The sequence below is a fragment of the Pristis pectinata genome, chromosome 2 (genome assembly GCF_009764475.1).
Source record: "Pristis pectinata isolate sPriPec2 chromosome 2, sPriPec2.1.pri, whole genome shotgun sequence".
Taxonomy (NCBI): Eukaryota; Metazoa; Chordata; class Chondrichthyes; order Rhinopristiformes; family Pristidae; genus Pristis; species Pristis pectinata.
In genome coordinates this window covers 114469718-114487712 of record NC_067406.1, presented here as the reverse complement: position 1 = coordinate 114487712, position 17995 = coordinate 114469718, and the positions used below count along the sequence as shown (strand labels likewise).

The 17995-nt window shown below is 41.9% G+C and overlaps 1 protein-coding gene across 4 annotated transcripts in view; it reads right to left on the bottom strand.

Moving 5' to 3' along the window:
• Window positions 1–17159, bottom strand: part of fhip1aa (FHF complex subunit HOOK interacting protein 1Aa) — a 132200-nt gene extending 115041 nt beyond the window's left edge. Inside the window, exons 1-2 of one of the 4 annotated variants that reach the window (XM_052010118.1) lie at window positions 16146–17159; window positions 13180–13199 (exon numbers count right to left, since the gene is read on the bottom strand). The gene's annotated coding sequence lies outside the window, so the exon portion shown is untranslated. Of the gene's footprint in view, window positions 1–13179; window positions 13200–15221; window positions 15737–16145 lie in introns of those variants that run through there. The other 3 variants (XM_052010121.1, XM_052010117.1, XM_052010119.1) reach the window with 3 other exon arrangements.
• Window positions 17160–17995: the final 836 nt, after the last annotated feature.

Genomic DNA, 17995 nt, shown 5'->3' with positions numbered 1-17995 from the left:
TCCCCGAGGGAAAAGTGGTTTTGGAATGCTGAAAAGGGAGGGAAGGCGTACACTTGACTTGGAGGAATGATCAGAAATTGCAGAGGATGAGTCATTGCATGTAAAGGCTGGTGAGGGTGGAAAGACCTACATTTTTAGTTTATTGGGAGGATCAGGGATGGGGAATGTCATGCAGGAAAAACTGGCTGAAATTTGAGGCGATGACTAATGCAGCGGACAAGGGAAACATCAAACGATGTGGCGTCAATAAAGCATTTAAAGCAGTTAGTCATAAATGACTGTTAGATGAAGTTGCAATATGGAATTGAAAGCAAATTGGAAGAGCAGCTGGAAACCAACAGTAGGGTTGCAAACTAGGCATTCAAATTGGGAGGATGTAATTAGTGGTGTCCCATAAGGATCTCTTTTAGGGTTACAGCTATTCACTGCATTTATGAACAAGCTGGATGAAATGAAAAATTACATTTGCATGTTTGATGATGATGCAAAGATACACAGCACTGAAAGCATCAGAGATAACGCATTAAATTATAAAATGGACCCAAGTAAATAACTAAGTACTAGAAACAACAGAAGCCCAAAGTGTCAGGGGTCTATTAATGTAGATCATTAAAACGTCCCAAAATAATAACAGAAAATGCTGTGAACACTCAAGAGGTCAGGCAGTCATCTGCGAAAAGCCAAAAAGAATTAATGTTTTATATCCTTAAAAAGTCAAAAACAGACACAAAACAAAACAAAATGGAATGTTGGTCCTTATATCTACTGGACTGAAGTATAAGGAGATGAAATTTTGCTGCAGCTGTACTAACTCGGTTAGACTATGTGTGAAGTATTTGAGGATCAAACATGTTCTCACAGCCTTGCTGGAAAATGTGTAAAATTTCACCAATCTAGGGGCCAACGATTTACATGGCCACTCCAAATGAAGCACAAGCATTCACAACGGCACTGAGAACCTGAAGTCCTTTCATTGGAAGCACATGGAAGCCTGGCATAAGTAGAGGAAGGAATGCGTTACCCCATGAACTACCCACCTGCCCCCTAAAGCACATCCTTACCTATCTACAGCAGAGTCCATGGACATCACATGGGCCTCATCAGCCATCTCAAAACCCAGGGGTGTAGAATGGAAACAAATCATTCTTAGTTCCAAGGGACAGCCCAGGAGAAAATCGTGCAATTCTAGAGACCACACTCAGGTAAGATATAGAAGTTGTAGAGAACTTTAAAATTATCAGTGAGATTACACAAACTAGGGTTGCAATTCCTGGAATTTAGAAGGTTAAGGATGAGCTTAATCAAAGTTTTTAATATTTACAGAAATAACAAGAACAGAGAGAACCCATTTCTACTAGAGAGAAAGTCTTGCAGAAAAATTAGAACCAGGTCTATCAGAAGTGAAGTAGGAAACAACTTTCTTTTAAGCACTAGCTCCACTCTGGTTTTAAATTGGTTTATTATTGTCACTTGTTCCAAGGTACAGTGAAAAACTTGTCTTGCACTACCGTTCATACAGATCAGTTCATTACACAGTGCATTGAGGTAGTATAAGGTAAAGCAATAACAGAGTGCAGAATAAAGTGAAACAGCTACAGAGAAAGTGCAGTGCAGATAAACAATAAGGTGCAAGGTCCTAACGAGATAGATTGTAAGGTCAAGAGTCCATCTTATCATACTAGGGAACCATTCAATAGTCTTACAACAGCACGATGGAAGCTGTCCTACAGCCTGGTGGTACATGCTTTCAGGCTTTTGTATCCTCTATCCGATGGAAGGGGGGGGGGGGGAAGAAGAAGAGAGAATGTCCAGGGTGGGTGGGGTCTTTGAATATGCTTGCTGCTTTTCCAAAGTCATGAGAAGTGTAGACAGAGGAAGGAGAGGCTGGTTACCATAATGTGCTATGTCCAGAATTCTCTGCAGTTTCTTGCGGTCACAGGCAGAGCAGTTGCCATATCAAGCCATGAGGCATCTGGATAAGATGCTTCAATGGTTCGATAAAAATTGGTGAGAGTCAAAGGGGACATGCCAAATTTCTTTAGCCTCCTGAGGAAGTAGAGGCGCTGGTGAGCCTTCTTGGCCATGGCATCCACTTGGTCGGACCAGGACAGACTATTGGTGACGTTCACTCCTAGGAACTTGAAGCTCTCAACCCTCTTGACCTCAACACCATTGATGTAAACAGGAGCATGTGTGCTGCCCCCCACCCCCTTCCCAAAATCAATGACCAGCTCTTTTGTTTTGCTGACATTGAGGGAAAGGTTGTTGTCATAACACTATGTCACTAGGCTCTCTATCTCCTTCCTGAACTCATTGTTATTTGAGATTGGCCCACTATGCTGGTATCACCTGCAAACTTGTAGATGGAGTTAGAGCAGCATCTGGCCACGCAGTCCTGAGTGTATAGGGAGTAGATAGGGGGCTGAGGACACAGCCATGTGGGGCAGCGGTGTTGAGAATAATCATGGCAGAGGTGTTGCTGCCTATCCTTACTGATTGTGGTCTGTTTGACAGGAAGTCAAGGATCCAGTTGCAAAGGGAGGTGTCAAGTTCCAGGCCTAGGGATTTGGAGAGGAGTTTGCTTGGAATTATAGTATTGAAAGCAGAGCTGTAGTCAATAAACAATAGTATAACATAGGTGACTTTACTGTCAGATGCTCCAGAGATGAGTGTAGGGCCAGAGAGATGGCATCCACTGTAGACCTGTTTCAGCAGTAGGCAAATTGCAGTGGGTTGAGGTTGTCTGGGAGGCTGGAGTTAATGCGTGCCATGACCAGCCTTTCAAAGCACTTCAAGACGTTGGATGTCAGAGCCACTGGATGGTAGTCATTAAGGCACGTTACCTTGTTTTTCTTAGGTACCAGTATGAGTGTGGGTTCTGAGGTAGCTAATGAAGCCAATGTGGAAAGATGTTGGCCAATGGAACAGACAGGTGGGTAGTTTGTGAAGTTTAGGTGATTTCTGCTGCTTAAGTAGGGCTTCTGTGTACTCCCAATCCACAGCCAAGGTTTTCAGTACTACCCCAAATGCACTTTGAGCAGTCATTGGTCAGACACACCCTGGAGTTAGTGGGAATGCTGTACTTCAAGGAACCTTTTAAACATATCCTCAAATCATTTCTTTCCCTCTGGTAATCTCCTCCCATGACACAGATCAGAATAGAGTGTCTGTTTCAGGCATGCAAATGACATGACTATTTAAACATTGTCACCTGAGAGTAACAAAGGCCTCAGTGCTGTGAACATTAGCCTGGTAGAGGATGATGACGTTTGATTATTCCTCCAGTAAATTGGGAGGACTTTGCAGATGCAGCATTGATGGTGAGAGATTCTTGAGATGTCTGTTGTCAAGAGTCCAGGTCTCAGAAGCATGCAGGAGACCAAGGGTCACTATGGCCCAGTTGACCGAGTTTGGTGCCAGATTTGAGGTCTTCAAAACAGCTTTTTCCTCAAATGTCCAAAGGCTGTAGTGGCACATTTAAGGCAGTGGTGAATTTCATCATCAATGTCTACATGCACCAAGAGGTGGCTCCCTAAATATGGCAAAAGGTGCACTTTCCAGGGTCCCATTGTGAACATTTATTGTTGAAGGACAGCATGGTGCAACTGGGGGAAGTTGATAGAGCACCTTGGTGTTGTGAAAGCATGCAAGCCAATGATGCCAACTTCATTGAAGACCAGTGTCACAAGGTTGCATCATTACCCCAACCCTTCTCTCTCAATCTTTCTTTCTGCAACATTGCACCTCACTTCTACCTCCACTCCCACTGGAAGTTCGTTAATTTTCAGAACTAATGTTAAACCTACAGTGAATGCACTCCAAAACCAAGGTTACCTGAACTTTTGTACTTCAGCTGCAGTACGAAAACAATTTTTGCAAATGCTTGGAAGTTGACCTTTAAGACCTTGACAAGTCATTCACCAGAGCATACAAGAGGATAGGTCTTGACATCCGCTAGTCTCCAAAGTAGTCAGAAACATCAATACAATGAAAGAGTGGCAGAAGTGTGTCATTTGTATATATTCCAATGATACAGGTCAATTGTTGATTTTACATCTGAGATTAACAGTCTTTTCTTGTTAACCTGAGATATCTTAAGATATAGGACAAAGGCAAGTACATATAATTTGGCCACAGGTCACCTATGATATCAATGACTGGTAGAAGTCACCAGATGCTGAAAAGGCTTCTCCTGTTTCTATAATTTGAGCAACATGAAAACATGAAATGCGAGTCAGGAATGGATACAGAGCCATACAGCACAGAAACAGGCTCTTTGGCCCACCAACTCTGCGCTGACCATCAACCACACATTTACACTAATTCTACATCAATTTTTATTCTCCCCACATCCTCATCAACCCCCCCCCCCCCCGATTCTACCACTCGCCTATGCACTAGGGGCAATATATGGTAGCCAATTAACCTACCAACCTGCATATCTTTGGGATGTGGGAGGAATCCAGACCAGCTGGTGGAAACCCACACAGTCACAAGAAGAGCATGCAAACTCCACAGAGGCAGCACCAGAGGTCAGGATTAAACCCAGGTCTCTGGCACTGTGAGACGGTAACTCCACCAACTGTGCCACTGCGCCCCTTATAGCAACACAGAAGCAGTCATGTTCTTTAGAAGCAATTCAATTTCTGGGTCACATTGAAAGATGTTATGAATATCTTAAACCCTAGGAGCTACACCATGTTGCAGCAGCAATAAAAAGAACAAGCTTCTTCTCCTCCTGCCCCCATCCCACCAACACATCACATGTAGGAACTTAGCGGGGCATCAACATTTTTACCCCCAGTTATTTTTACAACTTTTACATTTTAGTTCATTCAATTCTTTTTGTCTAAGAAGTATTTGAGAAAAAAGTTACTCTTTAAATTTGTGCAAATAAAAACCATTTATTAACACATGCATTCACTATTCTGAACGATATTTTGCAAATGTTTTACAGTTGTTTAGGTCTGTGTGCAACCTTTACTGATCACTCTTCGGCAGGTCACTGGAGCTCCTATATATTACTGGGATAATATCCTGGCTGGTCACTTCACCCCAATCAATGTGTGTACAGCAGCAAAAAGTCAATACCATTAATCTTGTTCAATGGAACCGTTATTTACTTGCTTGAAGTCATATTCCTACCTTATCTCATTTCTGTCCCACTAGGCCATTCTACCTAAACCATCCATTATTCCCCTCTCTGAAGGCACATACTAAATTGTTCTGCTAACAGCTCTGAATACTTATTTCCTATTCAACTGGATAGCAGCAAGAATAGCATGGATTGATTCATCCTCTCAAATTTCTTGCCTGACACATTGGTTGCATTCAGGAGTACAATGGATGCAGAATACAAGTACTCAGTGACTTTACTAGTGGGCACAGGTTGGGCATTCAATTGTTTATCACCTCTAACAGACACAGAGGACTGAAAGGTTGTTTGAATTACCAACCGAGCCACAGCCTCCCTCCTGGAGACGCACATGAAATTTGAAGTATGGTAGTTATTTTCAGTGGACAGAAAGGAAATATGTCCAGTTAGAGAGCAAACGTTTTCCACTCTCCTACGAGGAAGGTGTGAACAGCTGGCTTTCTTAAATCTTAGCTTTTGTATATTTCCAATTAAGTTGAATAAATGTGCTTTTCATGAATGGCCTTTGGAAGTAGTTTGGGTTCTAAATTTGGCCCTCACCACAAAGTTGTGTCCCATGTCAGCCTTCCATCTGGAGCCTGAGGACAGGCCAACTCCCTCCCAGCTGCAGGTTAACATGATTTCTTATCACAACATTTTCATACCTTTCCTTCTGTCACTCTCATCCCTGCACACATGAAGAATGCCATGTAAGTGGAGGTTACTCTTCTGAAAAATGTCAAGGGTGTTAGGAGAGGATGTCAAGTAAGAAAATTCTAAACTACTAAAAACCAAAATAAAAATCACAACATCCAGAAATGTGACATTTTAATTCCTGTGTTAGTATTCATTCATTTGGTGAAAAAAAACATGTCCATCTTCATTTTCTGAGATGAGACAAAAGTCACACCGCAGAAACAGGATATTTAGCCCAACTAACCTGTGGCAATGTTTATGCTCCACACGAGCCTCTACCTATGCTTACCTCATCCACCTCCATCAGTAGATCCTTTCTCCCTCATGCATTTACCTAGCTTTCCCTTCAAGTACTCTAGATATCCCTGCATTGAAATAAAAAGGTAGATCAAGTGCAGAGAGCTATACAAAAAGTTAGTATGTCATTGGTAGGAAAGACATTGGTGTGGAATAACCTTTTATAACCATAGTGAAATTGCCAGTTTTCATCACAGTCATAATGTGAAACTGAAGGTCGGCTTTGGTATCTGCACATTAGCAGTTATACACCAAGATCAGGAAGTCGTTTGTTGTCAGTAATACCATCCTCCTCCAGGACTTTACGTATGGCAGTCTTCACTCAAGTAATCAGCACAGAAATACTGATTTGACAAGAACCTACCCTTCTCACATTAAAAACATTATTCCTTGTCGAACAGATGCCATTTAGATTTTACTGGACTAATAAACCATAATTACTGAATAACCTCCCCAACCTTGAAAAGAATAGTTTTGCAGGGAGTCTAATCCATGTGACAAAAATGAAGAAGGAAATCTTATCCATGGCCTTGTTTATCCCTTTGACTTAATCTTTAGTTCAGTTCTGATTTAGACGGAGCCCAAGTTATTCTGCCTGATTTCACTCTCACCCCCATATATAATAGGTCTGACATTTTGAGCACTTTTTTTAAAAAACAAGTTATTTTAATTTTATCCCAGTGACCACAAAATTATTTTTATTGATGAGAAGCAAATAAAGATAGAGGCCAAGGAAACATATACCATGTATTTAACTTGAGAGAAATCAGCATTGCAAATTAAACACTTCAGTTACTCTGACCCACAATAAACAAAAAACCCCAGACGATGACCCAATTCATGTTTTAGTTGTGGCAGTGATATTTTGAAGCTAAAAACATCCAGGCTGATTAGAACAGCAAGATCTTTATAGTTGAAACAATATCATACAATAAACAAAGGAGTTCCAGTACAAAAAAAACATTTGTCACAAAGTTGTCTGGTCATAGAGTTGTCAAAGGCAGTTTAGTTATTAAGATATCCAAAAGGATTTTGTTTTCAATGTAGGTTTCTTGAGTAGTTCATGACATGAAGTCACATCTTACATTTCAAAATGTCAAAACTGATTGAACCTAAAAAAAAACTTCAAATTAATCCTTGTCTTTGGTACAAGGACGATGGTCAAAAGAAAAGAAAAACACGAGGGCTTTGCAAAGGATTCCAAATCATAAACAAATAGCTCTTAAAATGAAGTGTGCCTGGACCCACCCCAGCATGGCAGTCTCAGAGCTGGTGACAGACACAAACCTTGGATTTACAATCGTCTGCCAGGTACACAGGAAAAAGCACGGTGATCTCATCGGACTTGCATTCTCGGTTGCCTAGAAACCTTTGAAGACGATTAAAAAGGTAAGTGATGTCATTCTGATCCGGCATTTTAGCTGGATAAGCTGCAAAGCACATACAGAACAGAGCCAATGGGAGCAAGGACTGTGTTATTGACTGGTATTGTTGAATTGTAGGTTAAAAAGGTTCAAGTACAACCCAATCTCTCCCTGCATTACAGGTGTACATTTCTCTGAAAGAAATAAAAGCAAAGATGTCGAAAATCAGTAAAGTGATTCAATAAAGTGCCAGCCAGACCAGATGGAATATGAATTTTGTCAGGGAGCAAAAATTAAAAGTAGTTTTAATAATACTAATTAAAAAGTCTGGTAATACTCAACTGTGTAAATAAATTTAAAAAAAGAGGGCTTTGCAAGTGATTCCAATAGTGAACAAATAGCTCTTATAACAAAATGTGCCTGGACTCGCTCCAGCATGGTAGACTCAGAGCTGGTGAAGGACACAAACCTTGGATTTACAATTGTCCTTAAATCTTATTAATTTTAATTTACAATTAAAAAATAAACAAGAAAGTTTGCTTATAACGAATAGCCAACTATAACTCAAAAAGGAGAAGGAAATAATTAGTTTCCAGTGCTGAGCTCAATATTTTCTTTCCCCAAGTTAAACAGCTAATACAGCCAAGAAGTTGAAAGCAAATTGTTCTGTGAACTCCAACGTGATTCCAACCTTCAGGTGAAAGGTGAGCAATGGTAGTTTCATAGTAAATGTTTGGTTATCATGGAGAACCACAATTATCAGGAATTCAGCAAAATGAAAACAATCCTGTGAGCCATTGCATATCACCAGAGCCTTCAGTGCAGTGCAAGAAAATGCCAAGCATTGTTTAATTCTCACTACATGGGTGTCACTGCAAAGACCAGCACTTATTACCCATCCCTGGTTGCTCTGTGAATGTGTTGACAAATCTCCTACTAGGTCTGTAACTGCTAGACCACTTTAGAGGGCAGTTAAGAATAAACCACACTGATATGTATTCCACTAGAGTCACTTCTAAACTAGATTAGTAAGAATAGCAGATCTCTATCCCCATAGAGTCCAATCCACCTTGGCAGATCTATAAAAATAAGCACTGGTGAAGCATTTAGATTTTTAATACCAATCCAGCACCTTCACGGTATCATAGAAATGCATAGCACAGGAGGTTCGTCATAACCATGCCAGCCAAAAGCAACCATTTAGGTTAATTCCACTTCCCAGTTTTTTGCCCATAGACTTCTAGAGTAAGACCAAATCCTTTGGAACTCAATTACACAGGTGGTTTCCAATCACTACAACTTCCTCTGACCAATACCCTTTTATTTCTGCAATTCAACCAAACGTCAGCGATTAGAAACGTTTTTCATGTCAATCAAACATCATCCCAGCTACTGATTCCAGAATTAATAACATTTCAATATCAACATTCTTGAAAGAAGAACTTGGACAGCCAAGTCAAATCAATACCATAACTAATGAGACTTGGATAATTCACTAGATTCAGAGAACAACATAAGGTTGCTTTTGATGATGCCAGATTTTTATTGTTAACCGTTTACAACCTTGGTGTCATATCTGACTCCAAATGACTTTCTGACTTCATAACTTCTCCATCACCACGGCTTTTGACTGCCTTCTCCCTAATATTGCCCATTTCTGTCCCTACCCCTTTAGCCACCTCCAATACTAAATGCCTCCAAGATCTATTCACTCTTCCAATTCTGGTCTCTTGAAGAATCTTCAACTTTTCATCACTCCACACTGTCAACCGTGCATTCAGGAGTCCAAACTTCCTGAATCTCTCCACCCATTTCTCCTTTAGGCTGCTTCTTAAAACTTAAATCTTCCACCAAGATTCTGGTCACCTCCACCAATATCTTAAGCAGTTTGTCACACTATGTTTGATAACACCCTGTTAAATGCTTTGGAATACTTTACTACGTATAGCAAGTTTCAGAAGGTTTTTAAAAAAAAGCCATTACTTCCCAGCACAAAGAATGAAATTTCATTCTTACATATTGCAACGTGCACAATATTTATCAGCAATTTGTGAAGATCATGACGAAAGGGGGAATTCTTTGAAAGGTTAATGAACAGACTTATTAGTCCTGAGCAAATTATTGTAATATTTATTAACATAATCAGATCATGCTGCAAGCACTCAGGTCAGTTAGCAACTGCAAAAGCAGAATCAGTTATTAATTCACTGTCATTGAACGCAGGAATAGGTCCTTCGGTCGACAGAGTCCACACTGACCATCAAGCACCCATTTACACTAATCTCATATTATTTTCTTCTCCCATATTATTTTCACCACACTACCATCAGCTTCCACCCCCACCCCAGATTCTATGACTGACCTACACACTGGGGGCAATTTACTGTGGCCAATTAACCTATTAACCCACAAGTCTGTGGGATGTGGGAGAAAATCAGAGCACCTAAGGGAAATCCATGTAGGTACAGGGAGAATATACAAACTCCACACAAACAGAAGCCCAGGTCAGGATTGAACTAAAGTCGCTCAGACTAAGAGGCAGCAGCTCTTACTTGCTGTGCCACCAGAAATGAAAACTGTTCCTCTAACAGGGCTAAACAAATACAGAGGGAGAGAGGCAAAGAACAAAAGGGATAAAAGTACAGAGCAAGAGCATGGTAATGAGACCAGTGAAAAAGCAATTAATGAGCTTGGAGGAGGTGAAAATGGGAACAACAAAATTATTAAATAAATTGTTACCCAAGCAAATGGAAGTGACAGCTTTCAATCGAGATATGGATAAATATTTGAATTTTTTAAAAATGAAGAGGTAAAGCAAATGAGTGGGAGACTGGTTAGCTGTAAAAAAGAGCCAGCATAGACCTGATGGACACTATAGCCTTCTCCTGCATGGTATCAATGAACTGCACTTGCTGAACAAGATGATAAGTAGGAAGGTGATGAAGTACCTTGTCAAATGATGAGACGTTGACAAATTTACCATTTAAATTGTTCCTCGAGCTTATGTTGAACATTCATTGCAACAGCATAGGAACCAGAGGCCAGAGTGGTCAGTGAAAGTGGAACAGGACATTGAAGAGAGAAAGGTCTTTTCAGACTATGAAAATGGAAAGAGAAGGGAGCATGGGCTTGCACCAGAAACGGTAGAAATGGCAGCAGGTAATTTATTTAATATGGAGGATAGTTATGTGGAAGGTGAAAGCAAAGGGAACCCTACTTCAACTGTGCAAAGTGGAAGATCAGGATTATACGGAACAGAATGGACATAGCTGAGAGCTCTGCCAACCACAGTGGAGGGTAATCCTTGTTTGAGGAAAAAGAACACTATACTAGAACCATTTTAAACAAAGGTGATGTCATTATGCAACTCAAGGCAAAAGCAGGAAGTAGCAGCGTTATACTCAATGTACTAAAAAGGCTAAGGGGGAACCAGAGTATGACAAAGAATGTTCCTCATATCCTATGAAGATAGGCACAGTTGTACACAGAAACAACAGAATCATCAAATGCTGAAATAATGCGAGCAGTGAAACTTGGTTCTTTCTATAAACACATTCTTTATTACATACCAATAAATCCAAATCTATATGCATTTCCAGAAATCCACTTTCCAAGTACTGAGGTCCCATGCTCAAAATAATATCCATGAAACATTTTGCAATGCCAATGAGAGCTTATTTTGAACCTATGCACACAGAGTACTTCCAGCATGTTTTGATTTCATGGAGACACACAAAACTGCAGATGCTGGAATCTGGAGCAACGCATAAGATGCTGGAGAAACTCAGCGGGTCAGGAAGCATCTAATCCGTCCAGATGAAGGGTCTCAACCCGAAACATCAACTGCCAATTTTCCTTCATAGATGCTGCAAGACCCACTGAGTTCCTCCAGCACCTTGTGTGTTGTTTTGATTTCATGTTTCCTGAAACCCTGCAGTTTCCTTCCACATAATAATTCCTTTTTTTTCCCCCTAGGTGGCAGGTGCTAATGATCCTTCTGTAGCCACTTCCACCTCCTCCCAACCCTTTTGCTTCATATTCCACTACACCCCTCTCTGCTTTGCGTACTGATCCCTTTCATCATTCCTGCTTTCAACCTCAGTGACTTTCCTTTTTTGTTACATACAAATGAGAGGCAGAAGTGAGCCACTCGGCTCCTCAAGCCTGCTCTGTCATTTAATAAGATCATGGCTGATCTAGCCTCAGTTTCACATTCCTGTTTTCCTTTGGTAACCTTTCACCCCTTTACTTATCAAGAATCTATCTACCTCTGCCATATAAATATTAAAAGATACCTCCTCAAAGGGTGGTGAAAGCAGAGGCCCATGAACATCTGAACAAAAAAAAAAATCAACCCATACACCATATCTAAATTCTCCCACAAGAGGAAACAATATCCTGACATATTGGATCCATGTCAGGATCCAATATTTCAATCAAGTCTCCTCAAATTCTCAGCCATTGGAGTTTACAACACTGGCCTGTCAAGCTATTTCTCATAATGCAACCCATCCATTCCAGGTATTACTCCAGTGAAACTTCCCCGAACTGCTTCCAACACATTAACATCCTTACTTAAATAAGGAGACCAAAACAGTACACAGTTCTCCAGATATGTCTCACCAATAATAGCTGAAGTATAACCTCCCTACTTTTATGATCAATTGTCCAAGTACTAAACAAAAACATTGTTAGCTTTCCTCATTACCTGCTGTGCCTGTCTCACCAAGATCCCTCTACAATCTCTCACCATTTGGATAGCATGCTTTCTTCTTCCTACTTGCTATCCTCTCTTCCCCAACCTTTCCCTGATCAGTCCTTGTTAAAAACATGTTTGAAGTGGTTACAGACTGGAAGTGCTCATTTTATTTCTTGATGGATGTTGCCAAGCTCACGGGGTATTTCCAGCATTTTTGATTCCATTTGTAACTCACTGGCATGCATCCATGCAGCAAGACCTGTACAACATTCAGGCATGAATTGATAAGTGCGTAGTAAAATTCATGGCACAAAAATGCCAGTCAATGTCACGTCCAACAAGAGACAGTCTAACCACCCACCCTATCCAATCAATGGCATTACGATTACCAGGTCCCCCATCACCAATATGCTGGGGGTCACCAGAAACTCAAGTGAACCAGTCACATAAATAATAAGGTTACAAGAGCTAATCAGAGACTGGGTATCCTGTGGCGAATGACCCACCTCCTGACACCTCAAATTGTTTCCGCCATCTACAAGACAATTCAGGAGCACAATGGAATGCTCTACACTTGCTTAAAGGATGCCACTTGGACAACAATCAAGGAGCACAACAGCATTCAAGACAAACCAAGCCACCGAATTGGCACGCCATCCCCTCCCCAAATACTTTTTTCCACCACTGACACACAGTGAGCACAATGAATACAGTCTGAAAATGCACTGTAGCTACTCACCTAAACTTCTCCAACAGCACCACCTCCCAAATTCATAACTTCTACCATCAAGGAGGTCAAGTGCAGTTGGTACATAGAAAAACCAGCACCCTCAACTTTCAGATCCTTCATAGTCCCCAAGTTTAAACCCTGGAACTCCATATCCAACAGCATTGTGCAAGTACATTCACCAGAAGAACTATAGTGATTCAATGCAACAACTCACTACCACGTTCCCAAAGGCAATTAAAGATAGGCAATAAATACTGACCTTGCAAGTGATCCTGCATCCTGAAAAATGAATAAATAAAAATTCTGTTTATACTTCAGCTTTGCAGCACCCACAATATTTTGCCTTTTACAAGACAGCAATGTTCAAACAGGAATACACAAAGCTTACACTTCAATTGGTGACATGATGCATAATTAACTATAATTAACATATAACAGCAAGGAGACACAAGAGACTGCAAGTGCTGGAATCTGGAACGAAAAAAAATAAACTGCTGGAGGAACTCAGCAAGTCGACATTTTGGGTCGCGACCCTGCATCAGGACAGAGTGTGGAGGGAAGATAGTCAGTATACAAAGGTGAGAGGGCGAGAGGGGGCTGGTCAGTGATAGGTGGCACAGAGAGGTGGGCAGATGGAAGTGGAAAAGGTGAACAAAAGGAGAAAGAATATGGATGGACCAGTAGGAATGGGAAAGGAATACAGGGGGTGTGGATTAACCAGATAAGGGAGGGATGATGGGCAGATGGAATCAATGGGAGAGGGGATAGGAAGGGTAGGACAAGGGAGAAGAAACCCAGGTGTACAGACCCACACACCCTGTATTTCTTTCCAACTCCTACCTAATTTCTCTCTCCCTTTGTTCACCTTTTCCATCTCCATCTGCCTACCATCCACACACCTATCCACCTGGGTTTCTTCTTCCTTGGCCTACTCTTCCTATCCCCCTCAACCATCTGGTTCCACATCACCTTCTCTATCCTTCCCCCTCCTCCCTACCTCCCACTTGATTCTGTTTGCCCTCTGTTTCTACCCATCATCCACCATTCTCATCTGATTCCACCTATCACCTACCAGCCCCTGTCTCACCCCTCCCTCTCACCTCTTTATACTGGCCATCTTCCCACTACACTTTCAATCTTGATGCAGGGTCTCGACACAAAATGTCAACCTTCCCTTAGCCTCCACAGATGCTGCACAGCCCAATGAATTGTTCCAGCAGTTTGTTTTCTGCATACAACAGCAACGGATGTGAGTTAAAGTATCAGCCTTCCAGCCATTAGCCCTGGCTGACCAGGCTCCTTCTACAAAACAGATGGTCAAGCCATCAATTCCCAAACCACTACCCTGCAAAAGTACCAAGGGGCGTAAGCTACCAGACCCCCCTAAGGGCAGATAATGTGGAAAGGAAATGCAGAAAGCAAGGAAAGAAAAAATGAAGACTTGGGTGTTTCAATTATGAAGCAAATGTCTAGTATTTAATGTAAAAGTTTAGCATCATGAGCATAGACTGCTTTCCCTGTGAAAATTCTTTTTAAGATGTGTAATGCTGACTCATTTATATGGAAGGTGGCTGGGGAAAATATTCAAAAACATCTCACAAGTGTTCTCATTAAAAACTTGTTAAACAATACCAATTTATCACAAGTTACACAACTGGCTAATAAAGCTATTTTAAAACTAAAATTAAAACTGACTCTATAGAAATTGTGTTTATATAATGATTCCTAAAGGACTCTTCTTCCATGAAAATGGAACAATAAATTGGTTAATTTGGCATTAAGAATCATATTTTAAAAAGTTACTGTAGTTTAGTAAAGCTTAATCTTTGATGCTCTCTTTTGCCAACAGCAGGAATGCACGACGCAACTTCATCACAAGAAAATACCAAATTGCCCAGAAAGTTACAGCAGTGCAATACATGCCACCTAATACTTTCCAGCTTACAAGCACAGGCCTAATAAGAGTATATTTTCTTCAAAATGAAGTTTCCAAACCATTCACAAATATTCATTTAAGGCTGACTCATTACCAAAACAACTGGCCTACAGTGACAGAATAAATGCAAATCTGTTTTTGATCATTTGAAATTCCATATTTTAAAATGATTAAATTAGGAATCTACATCAGCAATTCTGCTCACTTCCCCATAAATACTCATCGTCACTTTTATACCAGATACACGAGTGCATATAATGGATGATGCGATAACCAAAAAGTCAATTGCACTGAAACAGTTCAAAACACAGAAAGCTGCAACTCTTTTGCCCCCTGAAAGGTTTTGAAAATACACGTTTACTCACATCCCCACTCGAATTGATCCTCCAGAACTTTAGATAGATATTAAAGTATGGAAAGTAAAAACATCGCAGCGGTGCAGGTTGAGGGCAGGAGGGCGCAGGCCGGTTGTTGCAAGCGCCGGTGCGTCCCTCAAAGAGTTAACGATGGTGATGTAACGTTCCAAGACATCTCCTTAACAACCGTTCCTGCTCGGTTCCAAGGGACGTGTCACGTGACCGCTGCCTGCCTGCCTGCCCGCCCACCGAGGAGTGCAACCTCCCAGTGCAGTGTAGCCCTGACGGGGAGTGACGAACAAACTTTGTTCCAAATTGACCAAACTCTTGTGCTATTGCAGCCAAAGTTTATTTTTAAAAAAATCTATTGCACTGGAGTGTCTCGGGCCAACTGATTTCCCGGCTAGTTTCAATTCCACCAAAACTCTTGAGGATCCCTCACCTATCGCAGGGCAAAGTTGTACTCATTGTGCCTGGGTTGACTGAAGGATCCTGCAATGAATAATCGGCTCAAGTATGGTCCAAATGCCTCTCGTTTTCCATTTGCAGTGATATTCAACCATGACTAATCTCTCGTTTTCTTCGGACCACCAAATCCAACAGATTTTGCCCAGCCAATAACACGCACCACACACATCGTGCTTAAGTAGGCAGCGGTGCGAGACTTTGTGAGGGAAGTGCTGCGAATATTGGCGCTAAAGTGGAATAACTCCCCGTCCTTACCTCCAGCTGCCGCTGGTGCAGGAACTATGTTCCCCTTTCCAACCCGAGGAACCGAGTGTGTAGAATTAAGAGTTACTTCACGATGGTAAACAAAAAGTTAAATCGCCACGATCACCACCCCCCCCCCCCCCCCATTGCTGGATTAGCGAAATAGAAAGAGGGAGAGACCGGACTCAAAGCGAAGGGTGTAAAAAGGACGTGTAAACTTACCCAGCACAGGAGCAGCGGCTCTGCAAGGATCTCCCTCTGCACCAAGTCCCCGAGACCTGTTTGTCACACAGTCTCTTGCTTTGGAGCAGAAAGCCGCCGGGAGGGAGAGAGAGACTGCTCTGGCCTCTAATCCCCTGGATTAAGCAGTCACTTCCTCCCCGCCTGCATCGCAGACACCTCCACCATCTGCTCTCCGTGGCGTCGAGGGGAGGAAAAGGTAACCGAAGAACTGCGGATGACTTGGGGTAGCGTCCGGGTGCGGTGAGAGCTGGTGCCACACCGGGGAGGAGCTGTCACACGAGTCTGAGCTCACACAGGTGCCGATGTGAAACTTCCCCGGGCGGGACCGCCAGAGGGAGGCGCACCTCCAAACTTCCCACGACCAGTGCAGCAGGTTTTCTTTGAGCCCCAGGGATCCCGGCAGTGACCCAGCCCCGTGGGAGACCAGAGCTCTGACACCCAGTCCACAGTGAGTCAGGACCACTCTTCCTCATCGTGCCCTCGGACTCAGCATTGAAAGGCCAAGGTACCAACACCCAACCCTCAACTGAGTTCTGTCTCACGGCCTCGGTACAAATCTTGCTGAACATTGGGTTTGGGCTGTATTAGGAAATGAAATAACAGGCGGCCATTTGCCCTTTAGTGCTTGTGTTAGCGTTTCCAAAGAGAATGCTACCCAGTTCCTTCTCATAGCCGGGGACATCCTATATTTCAACTACATATCCAATTCATTCTGAAGGTAAAACAAAATAATGCTGGAAGTACTCTGGCTGCATCAGTGAAGAGAAACATCTTTAAAGCTTCAGGTCAATGATTCAATGACATTTCACCAGAACATTCAAACTTGTTTCTTGATCACTTTTCTGAAGATGTCATTGCATCTGTTTTCACATCTCTTCCACTTCATGCAATATATTCAAGATCATGACAACTAATTAAAATAAATTAAGAATTATCCACTCTCAGCCGCCAATTAATTTTGTAATTTAACAGAACTGTGTCATCCCATTCTCAACATCTTCTCCCACCCCACACCTAGTTTCTCCATATCAAATATACTAAAACCTTTCATTGTCATAGAGTTGTACGGCATAGAAACAGGCCCTTCAGCTCACCGCATCTATGTTGAGCATCATGCCTATCCATACTAATCCCACTTGCCTGCGTTAATTCCATATCACTCTATGCCCTGCTCATTCGGGTACCTGTCAAGATGCCTCTTAAATGCTGTTACTATTCCTGTCTCTAGTGGCAACTCATTCCAGATGCCAACTACTCTTTGTGTGAAAAATATAGTTGGAACTACTCTGCTGAACCTTGCTTGTGGAAAGGAAAATAATCCCAGGTTTTCCAGTTTCTCCATTTACATGAAGTCCCACATCCCTGATATCGTACTTGCAAGTCTCACCCTCACCACCCGGCAATATGAAAAATTGTCTAGAGAATAATTCCAATCTAGTGAATTACCTCCCAAATAGTCTACTCTCAATTATCAGTATTACTTGATCATCAATATTCTGCTCACTGATGGGTGTGTTGTTCCCACTGTTTGGGTTCCACCAGGATCAAGTGGCTCCAGACCTCTTCACAGCCTTAGTCCAAATTTAGACCAAAGCGTTGAAGTCCAGCTGTGAGGTTAGAGTGACATCAAGGCAGCATTTGAATGAGTGTGATATCAAGGAGCGTTGGTCAATGGGCATCGAAAATAAATCACTCCAGTGGTCGAAGTCATACCTTGCAAAGGGAAAGTGGTTGTGGTTGGAAGTTAATCATCTCAGCCCCAGAACATCACAGTTGGACTTCTTTAGAGCAGTGTCTTAGGCCCAATCACTTTCAGCTGCTTAATCAAC